The following is a 14,588-nucleotide window of genomic DNA, read 5'->3' as shown; positions in this document are numbered from 1 at the left end:
GGTCAGGGGAGACTTACTGCACAGGATGAGAAGGACAGACTGACTGTTGGGGACTGCATTGGATGAGATTTGAAAATCTGGAAGCTTAAAAGTGGCAGACCAGGTAATAAGTGAGACAGAGATTGCTGCTTAAACATCATGCACAAGTTAATAAGAATGAAAAGCTAAGTGCATTGTATGTAACACAGGTGGGAGGGGCGCAGTCAAAAATAGACAGGTAAGACAATGGAAGATGTATAAAACTAAAACAGTGTGAAGAAGAGTAGTTACTGTGAATAAATGCTGAAATGAAAGACATTAATGTAAATTAAGGCCAGGAGGGTGGCAAGAACCAAGGACATGATGTAGAATTAGTTCTCACCTGCAGAGTTATGAGAAATTGGTGTCTGGGGGGAAGAATCCAGATGACAATTGTGGTGAAAGAGACATTCAGGCTACAATTGTCATGTTGTAGAGCATGCTGTGGAACAGGATATTGAGTGTTGCCAGTATACACCCTCTGCCTATGCCCATTATCCTGATTGATAACTGGGTGGTAGTCATGCTGATGTAGAAGGCAGAACAGTGCTTACATAACAGCTGATAACGACGTGTTGTTTCACAGGTGGCTCCCCATATGATAGTATATGTTTTGACAGTTACAGGACTGCAATAGGTGGTGGTAGGAAGATGCATCAGGCAAGTTTTGCAGCAGGGACAGTCACAGTGGTAGGACCCAGAGGGTAGAGAGATGGGCGTAGGAGGAGCACAGGGTCTGACAAGAATATTGTGGCTATTGGGATGGCGATGAAAAGCTATTCTGGGTGTGCTGGGCAAGATTTCATGTCATGGCATGCTTTTAAGAAGTCGTGGCCCTGTCAAAGTAGCCAATTAATACATTCCAGACCAGGATAATACGGAGTCACAAGTGGTGTGCTCCAAAGTTGTTTTTCACAGGGATCAGCAGCACCAGGATGGGATGTGATGGCCTGGGAAATCTGCTTTTGAACTAGTCTGGGAAATTATGTGCAGTGAAGGCTGAGGTGAGAATGGTGGGCATTTCTGTAAAGAGTCTGCATACAAACAAATATGTTTGCCTTGAAACCAAGGCTGTATGGAAGGGAATGTCTGACAAGGAAAGGATTGCAACTATCAAAATTTAAGTAATATTGTTTGTTGGTAGGTTTAATGAGGATGAAAGTGTGTAACTGGCCTTCAGTGAGTATAAGATCAGCATCAAGCAAAGTGGCATGGGAACTGAAATAGAACCATATGAAATGTAACTGGGACTAGGTATTCAGAGATGCCAGGAATTTCAACAAGTCAGTCTCACCATGAGTTCATGCAGTAAAGATGTCGCCATCAACGTAGCTATACCAAACCAGGGGATCCCAACCAGCGTAGTTCAAAAGCAGATTTCCCAGACCATCACATCAAATCCTGGTACTGCTGACCGCTTCAAAAAACAACTTTGGAGCACACCACTGGTGACTCAGTATTATCCTGGTCTGGAATGTATTAATTGGCTACTTTGACAAGGCCACGACTTCCTAAAATCATGCTATGGAATGAAATCTTGCCCACCACACCTAGAACAGCTTTTCATCACCCTCCCAATCTCGACAATATTCTTGTCAGACCCTGTGCTGCTCCTACACCCATCTCTCTACCCTATGGGTCCTACCACTGTGACCATCACTGCTACAAAACTTGCCTGATGCTTCTTCCTACCATCACCTATAGCAATCCTGTAACTGGAAAAACATATACTATCAAATGAAGAGGCATCCATGAAACAACATGTCATATACCACTGTTATGCAAACACTGTATGGCCTTTTACATCGGCATGACTACCACTAAGTTATCAGTTAGGATGAATGGGCATAAGCAAAGGGTGTATACTGGCAACATGCAATATCATATTGTGGAGGATGCTCTACAACATGACAATTGTAACCTTGATTCCTGGTTCACCACATGCGCCATCTGGCTTCTTCTCCCAGACACCAGTTTCTCAGAACTCCACAGGTGGGAACTAGCACTACAACATGTTGTTGGTTCTTGCCACCCATGTGGCCTTAATTTCTTCCATTTCAGCATTTATTCACAGTAAATATTCTTCTTTTCACTCAGTTTGAATGTTCTACATCTTTCTTTATCTTGCCTGTCTACCCCCCCTATGGCCCAGAACATGGAGAATCTGTGGGTTGTATAGAGGCAATGGCTGTATTCCCTCAGGAGTTCATCTTTACATCTTCCATGAATTTGATTTTTGGATCTGTCTGTGATCCCAAGACAAGAACTATGAATAAATAAGCAGAGTATAGTCTATGGAGTGACAATAGCACTAATTTGTTAGTTTGTGTCAGTGCCTGACAGTTTTTCCTCCATTATTTGGCAAGAAATGTAGTAACAACTCTTTTTTTTCTGCCATTTTCAGCTAGAATTTCACTTGAGGAAAGATGTTGTTGGTGCAAGCTGGTTAAATCTGTTGTTTATTTTACCCTTCAAATAGATTTTCTTATGAATGTATATTTTCCTTAAGGGAGATAATTTTTGATTTGATTGATTGCTGGTCTTTGGCATTAACATTAACATTAGGTTTATCACGGAGTTTCCACTTGTTCTCACAAGTACTTGCATATCAGTGTGACATAAGCTTGAACTTCCTGAAATGGTGCTATCATGAGCATATCCTGACAAATGCTGATATTTTGCCATGTGACTTGCTCAATGTTGACTTCATACTCAAATAAGATCTGACTTCCTTAATGTTGTTATTTTAGGCTATAACATGTTTTTCACCTAGGCCAGGCTGGTGATAATCTGATTATATATATAGCACTTGAAAAATAAATGTAGTATAACTACTAACAAAATATTGTCAGGTATATTTTCTGGACCTTGTTGTTTGGCCACTATCCTGCTGAAACTTATTAGAAGTGTGTAAATAACCATTGGTTTCTCTCTAGATGTGACTGCAGTCTGAAGCCAGTACTGGACAAGCTGGCTGCTAAAGGACGCCTTCAGCCATCTGTACTTCTGGCGCCGTCGCTGTGTGCAGAGCCATCAGAGGTGAAGGGAAAGGCACTCACAGACTGGAGAACAATTGCTGACTGTCATTAATTTATTATATACACACCTTATAACCATGTATGCAAAATACAGGCAATTTTTGTAGTAAAAGAGTTTTATTTATGATACTTCCTTTAACATATATAAGAGGTCTATTCAAAAAATTCCAGAATTGTTCCTCAGAATTTTCCTACATTTACCTTCTACTTGTTGTGTATGGTATCCTTCAAAATACTCTCCTCCAAAATTGATACTCTGCTCCCAATGCTGTTTCCACATCCAGAAGCAGACTCAGTATACTCATACATAAAGCACCATCTGCAAATTTTGTATCTTGTCTATTGTTATAAATCTGCATCATTTCAATGGGGCTTTTAACTCTGGAGGGGGGGGGGGGGGGGGGGGGGGGGAGGGAGGGAAAGTCCACAGGGGCCAGGTCTGGAGAGTATGGTGAATGAGACAGCACAATGAGTTCCTTTTTGTGCAATAGTTCAGCATGCCCCAATAGTACCATTGATTAACAGTTTGACCTTGTGGTGTGAATTTATGATGAACTAATCTTTCAAAGTCAAAGAAAACTATCAGCATGGCTTTGAAATTTGACCTGACCTGATCTGACCAGCTTTTTCTGTCCTTGGAGAACCTTTGCTGATCCATTGTGAAAATTGAACCTTGGTCTCAAAATCATAACTGTAGACCCATATTTCATCACCAGTTATGATTCTCTAAAAGAACATCTTGTTCTTGTTTGGTCAATCAACAAGCTCTTCACAGATTGGGAGGTGAAGGTCTTTCTGGTCTTGACTCATGAGCCATGGGACAAACTTGGTGATAAAATGATGCATTCCAAGATGCTGTGTCAGGATTTTATTATATGATCCAGCTGAAACACCACATTCTTCTGCAATCTCTATGTCTTCGACTGGCACGCACAATTTCGTTGACGTTTGTAATAAGAGCATTGCAGTTGATATCAAAGGGCATCGTGCAGAAGGATTATCTTTAACTTCCATCTGGCCATTTTTGAACCATGTGAACCATTTGTAATACTGAGTATGGCTTAAGTACTCATCACTGTAGACTTACTGCAGCATTTGTTGTGTCTCTGTAAAGATTTTGAGTGTCATGTAAAATTTATACATTGCTCCTCTGACTCTGCCATCTCAAAATTCACAAACTGTGGGACACAACATTCTATCCAAGACACCACTGAACAATAACTGATATACAGCAATGTAACTTCTGACAGTTACACACTAAAGACAGGCATGTGCAGGGATGCCAACCGCTTCTCGCTTCAACACACCAAAGATGCAAAATTATGAATCTGCTGAAATTTTTTTGAACAGACCTCATATATATCAATAAATACAGCTCATATGAATTTTGTGCTGCATCTAAAACGTAAAATTTGCACACATACTATAATTATTTAATTAAAAAGATCAGAATGGAATACTTTAATTTTTCTCCTCCTCCTCCTCCTCCTCCTCCTCCTCCTCCTCCTCCTTTTGGGAAGTACAAAAGTAATCTGATAAATGGTGTACAAAAAGAATGACAGTTCAAGGAATGTGCAAAAAATTGGTATTGGGTGGGCTCTTGATAGTGTATATAGCTATGTGATCAAAAGTATCCAGACATCTGGCTGAAAATGACTTAAAAGTTCATGGCGCCCTCCATCAGTAATGCTGGTATTCAATATAGTGTTGGCCCACCCTTAGCCTAGATGATGGCTTCCACTCCCCCAGGCATATGTTCCATCAGATGATGGAAGGTTTCTTGGGGAATGGCAGCCCGTTCTTCACGGAGTGCTGCACTGATGAGAGGTATCGAAGTTGGTCGGTGAGGCCTGGCATGAAGTCGGCATTCCAAAACATCACAAAGGTGTTCTATAGGAATCAGATGAGGACTCTGTGTAGGCCAGCCCATTACAGGGATGTTATTGTTGTGTAACCACTCTGCCACTGGATGTGTATTATGAACAGGTGCTCAATTGTGTTGAAAGATGCAATCACCATTCTCGAATTGCTCTCTAACAGTGGGAAGCAATAAGGTGCTTAAAACATCATTGTAGGCCTGTGATGTGATAGTGACATGCAAAAGAACAAGGGGTGCAGCCCCCTCCATGAAAAACATGACCACACCATACCCCCACCGCCTCTGAATTCTACTGTTGGCACTACACATGCTGGCAGATAACGTTCACTGGGCATTCACCATACCCACATCCTGACATTGGATTGCCACATTGTGGACGTCATTTCATCACTCCACACAATGTTCTTCCTCTGTTTAATTGACCAATGTTTACACTCCTTACACCAAGCAAGGTGTCCTTTGACATTTACCAGCATGATGTGTGGTTTATGAGCAGCCACTCGACCATGAAATCCAAGTATTCTCATCTCCCGCATGTCATCATACTTTCAGTGGGTCCTGATGCAGTTTGGAATTCCTGTGTGATGATCTGGATAGATGACTGCCTGTTACCCATTACGACCCTCTTCAACTGTCAGTGGTCTGTCAGCAACAGACGAGGTTGGCCTGTACGCTTTTGTGCTGTATGTGCCCCTTCACATTTCCAATTCACTATCACATCAGAAGCAGTGGACCTAGGAATGTTTAGGAGTATGGAAATCTTGCATACAGACATATGAGACAAGTGACACCTAATCACCTACCATGTTTGAAGTCTGTGAGTTCCACAGAGCACCCCATTCCGCTCTTTCACAATGTGTAGTGAATACTGAGGTCACTGATATGGAGTACCTAGCAGTAGGTGGCAGCACAATGCACATAATATGACAAATGTATGTTTTTTGGGGTGTCTGGATACTTTTGATCACATAGTGTACATGCTAATGCAATGGATAGAGTGAAGGATAGTTTCTTACTCATAATCTGTGTTAGCTATAGAGATAATGCAAGAACCTCCACTGTTGTTAGCAACTTGTGCATAAACAGCATCTGGCCTTACCCTGTCTGTCATGTGGTTCTGATTCATCATCAGTATGAGAGGCTCTTTCTTCAAAGAATTCTCATCACCAATGAAGCACTCCTTAAAAATTATTAAAAACTGAATGTAAGAAGCACTCATTACTGGGACCTTTGGAATTTGCACTGGCTGTGGAAGGTTGAAAGCTGGAGGCAGTAGAGTGTTAATGCTCTTTCTGGAATTGGAGATTATTTAATTGCTCCTTATTTCATTGATGAAACCTTAATGTGTAATAGATGCACATCATTTCATACCAAAAGTGCTGCTGGCTATCCTAGAGGAAGTATCACTTCAAATAATGAGGTAAAGTTGTCACCAATCCAAAGACTGGTCTCAACATAACAGTGCTGTATGGAGCATTGTCTGACCGAAGGTGGTATGCTGTTGCCTTCCTCCAACTTTTGAAATGACTTACCCAGTCAGTTGTAAATACATGGTATCAACACAATGAGTATCTAGCTTACTACTTGTGTGAGCATTCAGTTTGCTTGATAAAACATGAAGGCATTATCATTTGGCACACACATTCAGCTGTTTTGAGGCCACTAGACTTTATTCTCTGATGTGGACATGAAGAAGTTTCAAGGATATGATTGATTTTGAAACATGGCATTGTTGCAGCACATAAAATGAAGCAATCTCTGTAGTCTAACCAGAAAATCCTTGCAACAGGGACTGCAAATGAGTATTCTAGTAGATGGAGGTAATTTTGAACAATCTATGATGCAAATGGAATTTAATGGAAATGTGTATGACCTGTTTCATTCGTGATTTCCTTTTTGTTCTGGTTGCAGAGTTATTCATTTCCACAGATCGTTTGCATGATAAATTGTAATGTGGAGTGGGTCATTTTGTATTCATATGTTGTAATTTTTTACTGTATATGAAGTTATAAGTTGACAGTTTTTAAAACTCAATTGCTTATTTTACCAGCCTATGCTGTCTGTAACACTGACCCATGTATAAGGCTTGGAGCCAAGTGGAGTGCCTCAGCCAGAGGCTCTGTCAATTCTCTGATAGTCTTGGCTGCGGATTTCTGGATCTCCATTAAGGGGTGTCAAGTACCAGAATAAGTTTCTCTCTCTCTCTCTCTCTCTCTCTCTCTCTCTCTCTCTCTCTCTCTCTCTCCTTTATTTTTTTTTTTAAAAAAAGGTGCCACAGGAGTTGCTGTATTCATTACAATCGACAAAAATATGGTGTCTGTTAAGGTCGAAATTGAGTACAACTGTGAAGTTATCTGGACACTAGTAATGATGATCCAGATGAACTGAAGTTAATGGGATGTTTTTACCAGGCATCAAATTTTGCTGCCATAGTTGTAGATTCATTCAAAGAATGTAGCACAAAACTACCCTGATCCTGCAGTATTAGTTGGAAGCAACATACAGAGTGTTGTCTTGAACAGTTAGTTCAACAATCCATTGACAATGGATATATATCAGGCCCTGTAGTACAGAGACTAGGATTAATGATTATGGTGTCATCATAGCAAAGATTATTATTAAAAACTTAATAAACCCAACAAGAACACCAGGAAAATTTTTAAGCAGGAAAGAGCAGGTAAGTAGTTACATAGGGGAAGTATGGGTAAAGTTTGAATGGACTGTCAGTTGAGCTCTTGAGGAGTATGTGCCAAGTAAGTGTAAGAATGGAAAATATCCACCATAGTTAAATACTGAGAACACAGAGATTATTGCACTCTTAGTTCAGGATAAAAAAAAAAAAAGAGAGAGAGAGAGAGAGAGAGAGAGAGAGAGAGAGAGAGAGAAAAAACAGGAAATGATAGGTAAAAGTGAGTAGAAATTCATGCATCCATAAAAAGATAGATGCATGAAGCATACAACTTCCATCATTACACCTTAGCAAGAGGTCTTGCCAAGAACCTGAGAAAATTATTGTCTTACATAAAATTGCTAAGCAAGCCTAAGACTTCCATTCAGCTGCTCATCAATCAGTGTGGCATAGCAATAGAGGACTTTGCTGTATACAAGAATATGGAAAGGTGGGTACAGAGTGGTGCAGCAGCTGTTGTTGTAGGGAAGGTAGACAGGAGCAGAAATTATTAGTGAACTTATAAATACAGTTAACAGAAGTTTTACTTAATTTGTAGCTTTCTTCGAGCATTACAAAGAAACTTAACAAAAAAACAAACAGCAATAAATTGCACCTGTTACAAGAAGCAGACTAAAAAGTGTGGTGTAGTGTGAGCCTCTGGCTACTAATGCATGAGAAAACTGTCTAAAACTGAGGACTGCCAAAGGTCATGACTAAGAGTGGGTCAGCCATCCTTTATTGTGGTGCCAGCAGGCACTTGCAGTTGAAGCCACTGAAGATGTGGCTAAGTAGGCATGCATCTATGGATCCACCAGGTGCTTGCTTGACTGCTACTGGAGTCGTCGGAAATGTGCATTTCCACTGCCAATTGTGAGATGCTGGTGAGAGTGGTATTGATCTATTACACAACATCCGTACCCTGTAAACCTCCTCACCATTGCTGTGTAGTGCAGATGAGTGAATGATGTTGGGAAGGGGGAAAGGAGGGAAGAGGAGGAGGAGGACTGGATGCAGGTGGTAATGAGGAGATGGGAGCTGAAACGAAGGCCACTGCCGAGCTCCAGCCAATGCCCTAGTGTACATCCTGAGCCTGCCAGGGAATGCCAGCCAATGCCCTAGTGTACATCCTGAGCCTGCCAGGGAATGCCAGCCAAGAAACCAGGCACTAACACCCAAAGGTGAAGCAGACAATGAAGATGACATGCTTAGAAGTGGGCCAATACAAAATCTCACATTGGTAATTCAACAAAAGAAGAGTCCACAATTGAAGCTTTTGAGCTGTGTAAGTTGGGACTGACTGTGAAAGGCTAAACAGAGTTTGAAGAGGTTCATGGTCAGTCACAAAGTAAAATTTCCTGTCAAAGAGAAACTTGTGAAACTGTGTTACACCATATACAATGGTAAGAGCCTCATTTTCTATTTGTGAATAATTACATTGAGTTTTGGTCAACAACTTCAAAGCAAAAGCAATCAGCCTGTCAACAGAACAAAATTTACGTGACAAAACTGCACCAATGCCAAAAGAGGAAGCGTCCACAGCCAAGAAAACTGGATTGGTTAGATCAAAATGAACAAGGCACTGATCACTAGGCAAAGCATCTTTCAACTTCTGGAGAGCAGAGTGACACTTTTGTGATCAAACAAAAGGATCATTCTTCCTGCGAAAATGATGCAAGGGAACAGTGATCTGTGTGGTGTTAGAAATAAACCAGCTGCAGTACATGATCTTCCCTGACACAGACTGCATTTCCTATACACTCTATGGGTGTGGACAGTTACAGATAGGAAGCAAATGTAATACGAATGAGTGAACACAGTGGCTACTAGTAAAATGTCCTAAGAACTCAAGTTCTGTCTGAAAAAACACACATTTTTCTCTGTTAAATTGGAGACCAGCTGCAAACAACACTTGAATCAGAGTATGAAGATTTTTAATGTGTTCTTCAGGACTGCGACCTAAGATGATAATGTCATCTAAATGATTCGATCAAAAAGGAAATTTTGCAGTTTGCTGCTCCAAAAAGCACTTGAGGTGGATGCTTGGGTGAGATACAACAAACAACACCTTATAATCACAAGTTCATTTATTCACATCTCCACACAAGTAAGGCTTACAAAGAACTGGATGGCAGAACTACACAAAGATAATGTTTTGTTCAGTTCAAAGGTCAATCTCATCGGCGCCACGTAGCCGCCCCCCCCCCTGCCGTATGGAGTATTCCTGAGGGGCTGGGGGTGGGGGGGGGGGGGGGGTGACGAGTCGGCAGGAGTGGTCAGCAGGAGCCAGACCTCGGTCAGCTTGATAGTGTCGTCGGGGAGCTGTGTGGGTAGATGTTGTGAAGGAAGGTCCTGGCCACCAAACCTGGAAGTCGTTGAAGCGCGCCGGGCATTGTGCTGGTCGTGTGGTGACAGGAAGGCTGGCAGTTTGTGGGAGGAATGGAGTGATGACGACAATGTTTCCGGTGGGCGAACACACGAAGCATGTCCAGGTCGACGTCGGGCAAGAGGGGAACACATTTCACCAGGTGGGAGGGAATGGCGGAGGTTGTGTCATGAGCACAGGTTGAAGGGAAACATACGATGAACAGAGTGTCATCGCGTAGCATTATAAAGAAGTTGTGGATTATGTCCGGGGGAACAGGCACAAACACCTCGAGCGAGGGCACGTTCAAGATGGGGGGTCGTGAGAAACCTCGACAGGGCGAGGCAGGTGGTGAAGAGGTCAAAGGGACAGGCAAAGAGCCTGGCAGCAAGGGTGTGATCATAAGTAAGCTCAACGTGGGAAGTGCGTGACCACTTGACGGAGTACGTGAGACCGGAGCAGAGGGTGAGGTTGGAGAAGAGTTCGACAATTGGAGCTGGAAGTCACTCGACCGAGTGAATAAGTCCGACGTGAAGGGAGTGGTCGGAGGGTCGTGAGCATCGATAGTGAGCGATGTGGTTGTGGCCTGAAGGGGGTGTAGAAGTGGGCTCGACATGAACAGCCTTAAGTCTGTTGAGAGAGACTGTAACAGCTGAAATTTTTATTTGGATGTCATAGATGTTGGCTGAGCTCTGGAGGACTCGGTACGGGCCGGTGTATGGTGGTTGGAGGGGACCACAGACAGTGTCATCTCGGGGCATGATGTACTCGCAATTGTTCAGATATTTTGGTACGTGAACCTTAGGGCGGGAATGGCTGGTAGGTGGAGGGATGTGGAGGTTGATGAAGTGGCATCTGACGTGGTCCACGAAGGAAGGTAAATCAGACTGAGGGAGAGAAGCGGAAGGGCTCTCAAGTTCACCAGGGAGAACAATGTTCTGGCCGTACACGAACTCAGCTATTGTGCCTTAGAGGTCTTCCTTATAGATCGCACGAATGCCGAGTAGCACAAGGGGAAGGGCCTCTGTCCAATGAGAGTTGTGGCATCGAAGAGCCGCCTTGAAAGTGTGGTGCCAGCACTCGACTAGCCCGTTACTTTGCGGGTGATATGCTGTGGTATGGGTGCGCTGGATGCTGCAAATGTTACAAATCTCGTTGAACATGGTCAACTCAAATTGTCTGCCCTGGTCAGTTATGATGATAGCTGCACATCTGAAACGCGATACCCATGACTCGATGAAAGCTCGAGCAACAATTTCTGCCGTGATATTGGGGAGGGGGACAGCCTCGACCCAGAGAGTTGTTCGGTCGATAGACGAGAGAACATAACAAAAGCCGTTAAGGGGGGGAAGAGGGCTGACAATGTCAATATAAATATGCTGGAAACGCCCAGGAGAGATTGAAAAGGCTCTGAGGGGGGGTGAAGTGTGCTTGTGTACTTTGCAGCGTTGGCACGTGACACTGGAGCGTGCCCATTGCTGGAAGTCCTTGTTGACATTTCTCCACACAAAGGGCTCCGCTACGATGTGGGCGAATGCACGAACACTGGGGTGGGCTAAATTATGCTTTGAAGACAGCTCGACAGAGCGTGGTTGGGATGAGGGGGCGTAACGTGCCCTTACTGTCATCTCACCAGAAATGCTAGGGAAGGTGGTGCGAACGAATTGTAGTGAAGAGATAAAGCCTGAAATCAGGTTTTGCGTGTCTTCGTTGGCAGGTTGGAGGTTAGGCGGCTCAGAGAGGTCTAACAGTGAATGCACAGCATCAACTCGTGAAAGGAAATTGGCAACTATATTGTCAGCACCCTTTATGTGTCTGACATCAGTGGTGAACTGAGATATGAAGTCCATGTATTTGAAATGGCGAGGAGGTGGGTCAGCTGGCGGGTTTGTAATGCCTGCAGCCATGGGTTTGTGGTCTGTTAAAACATAGAAAGGGCGTCCCTCAACATCAGTCTTAAAATGCTTGATCGCTTCGTAGACTGCGAGCAACTCCCTGTCAAATGTGGAATATTTCCATTGTTCATTGGTGAGCTTGCGTGAGAAGAACTGGAATGGCGAAGTTTCGCCGTCGATTGTCTGACTAAGGACAGCGCTGATGGCAATATCGCTCACGTCTGTGGTGATGAAAAGCTGCGCATTGGGATGAGATGATGGTGCAGGCCTCGGCAAGTAGATTTTTGAGGGCAGTGAAAGAGTCGGTCATAGCAGGGGTCCATGGAATGTGCCAAGATCCAGAAGAGTTGGTACCTGCCAAGGCATCCGTCAGTTGAGCCTGAGGTAGATGTCAGCGATAATAATTAACTGTACCCAGAAAGCGCCAGATCTCTTTGAATGATGCAGGTCTGGGTAGGTTTAGTATTGTTTGTACTTTCTCAGGGGGCGGTGAAATTCCATTGGCAGAGACCCGAAAACCGAGAAAAATGACAGTGGGTTGATGTAGCTGTAATTTGTCGTGGTTGGTCTCGATGCCTGCTGCCATGAGAATGTTCATAACAGTTTGCGCATGTCGAATTTTGTCCTCGACAGAGGAGCTGAACACAAGGATGTCATCAAGATATGCAAAGCAGAATTTTAGTTCGAATAGCACTTCGTTGGTAAAGCGTTGCCAGGTCTGGGCTACATTTTTCAGACAGGGCATGAATCAAAACTGAAATAACCCAATCGAGGTGGTGATTGCTGTCTTCTCGATGTCTTCAGGTGCCATGGGGATCTGGTGGTAGGCGCGTTTGCAATCAATTACAGAGAACGTGGTCGCACCTGCGAGGGCACTGGCAAAGTTAGCAATGTTCGGTATGGGGTTGGTGCCCATAACTGTTTGTGCGTTTAGTCAATTGTAGTCTCTGCAAATGTGCCATGACCCGTCTTTCTTGGATGTCATATGTATGGGCGTAGACCAGCTACTGGCAGAGGGTTCAATGACGCCAGAGCTTAGTAGTTCAGAAATCTGTTTTTTAAGGTCGCAGAGGCGCTTGGGACAAAGTTGACGTGGTTTGCTGGAGATGGGGGGGCCTGATGTGAGGCAAAGCTTGTGAACCGTGCCGTTGATGACGACAGAAATGATGCCGGTGGCACAGGTGGTGGTTTATTTACAATGTGTGGTGGGCGGGGCAGGCGAGATGTGGTCATTGTGTTCAGAGCCACTTGCCGGATCTGACAGGAGGTGAGGCAGCGAAGTGTCCCAGGAGTCAACGAGCCAAGATGGTCACTGGCCCAAAGCAGTTGCACCGTGGTCGGGTGAGCTCAGTAGAGCTCGTGAAGCATAAGTGAGTCCATTGTCCAAGGGTGTGGCACACGTTATGGTAGACTTCATAGCACAGTTGCGAGGGGTAGTGGGAGGTAAGCACATGGAGGCTAGATTGCTGGGACTGCAAGTAGATTTGGCGCACTTATTGACCTTTCTTTGTCCTTGCTGTAGTGTCTGTAATTCCTTTGCTGAGTCGGAGAGCTGGAGCTGCGTTTCGTGGAGCCGGAGGGAGAGCTTGAAGTTTTCCTTGCATAGGCGAGTAACGTTTTTGAGCTCGACAAGCCAATTATGCGTGGTTGTTGTAACGTCATCGACAGAGATGAGCAAGTACGGATGAGATGAGTCGGGATCGATTTATCACGGGGGGGGGGGGGGGGGGGTGGTTTGCTCCACAGAGCACAGGGGAAGTGAGTCTTGGAATGGTGATGAAACATGGTGTTTCACACTAGGTCTGGTGAAAGTCTGTGGTGTCACAAGAAGTCAATGCATAGTATAGGTTTGTGAATTTCGCACACTAAAAAGTCTACTTGAGTTTGCAGTTCGCGGAGAGTGAGATGACGTGTGAAGTTGAACCCGAGCATTGTAGTTTAGTTGAATTTACGGCTTACAGTGAAGTATGATGAGGGTGGATGTTCGACGATGCTAATCACGAGGGTAGCAGTGAAACATCGGCGCCTGTGTCCACTAGGAAAAGGTATCCCGACGAAATGTCTTTAATGTAAAGTTGTTCACAAATATCCTGTCCTTTCCAGACAGAATGTAGTGCTGGGGGGTGCCTGCCATGTTGTGTGCACGAGGCATTTGGGAAGAAGTAGAGTTGTCTGTAATTCAGTGCCGCCTCACCAAACCGTGTGTGGAAGTAACAGTACGGGTGGTGTGGCTGTGACTCCTGCAGAACGTTCATTGCCAGTGGCAGTGGCCGGGGTTCAGTGGTTGCAGCATGCTCAGTTGCAGGAGGAGGCTTGACCATGGGTGGAGCCAGTGACATCACTGTAGCTTGTTTACTGCACTCTGGAGCGAGCAGAACGGTCGGCACAGTGCGGCTCGGGGCACGTCTGGCCACGGGACGATGAGCCTGAACCTGAGACTTGTCAGGTAGGCAGTGGCTGGCGAAATAGAGCAGTGATGCATCGTGTAGCTTGTCAGCAATTGTCACTGTTTGCTCGCCATGTTTGGGAGGCCTCTGAGCCAGATCAAAGTGGATGTGAGGAGATAGTTTATCTGACCAGATGGTCAGATGGATTTAAGCCAAATTGAGAAGATGTGGGACCACATTGATCAAGCTGTTTGCACCATAGATCCTCAACCGAGGAACCTAGCACAGCTGGTCATGGCACTGGAGTAGGTATAGCCACACAAATGGCCACACAACCT

General features: G+C 44.3%; 1 protein-coding gene across 1 annotated transcript in view; it reads left to right on the top strand.

Moving 5' to 3' along the window:
- The window catches only part of LOC126282264 (carboxypeptidase N subunit 2-like), a 287,526-nt gene that overhangs the window by 36,967 nt on the left and 235,971 nt on the right, over nt 1–14,588 (top strand). The window lies entirely within an intron of this gene.

The sequence above is a fragment of the Schistocerca gregaria genome, chromosome 7 (assembly GCF_023897955.1).
Source record: "Schistocerca gregaria isolate iqSchGreg1 chromosome 7, iqSchGreg1.2, whole genome shotgun sequence".
NCBI lineage: Eukaryota > Metazoa > Arthropoda > Insecta > Orthoptera > Acrididae > Schistocerca > Schistocerca gregaria.
The sequence above is the reverse complement of the archived record's forward strand: the minus strand, read 5'-3'. Positions and strand labels throughout refer to the sequence as shown.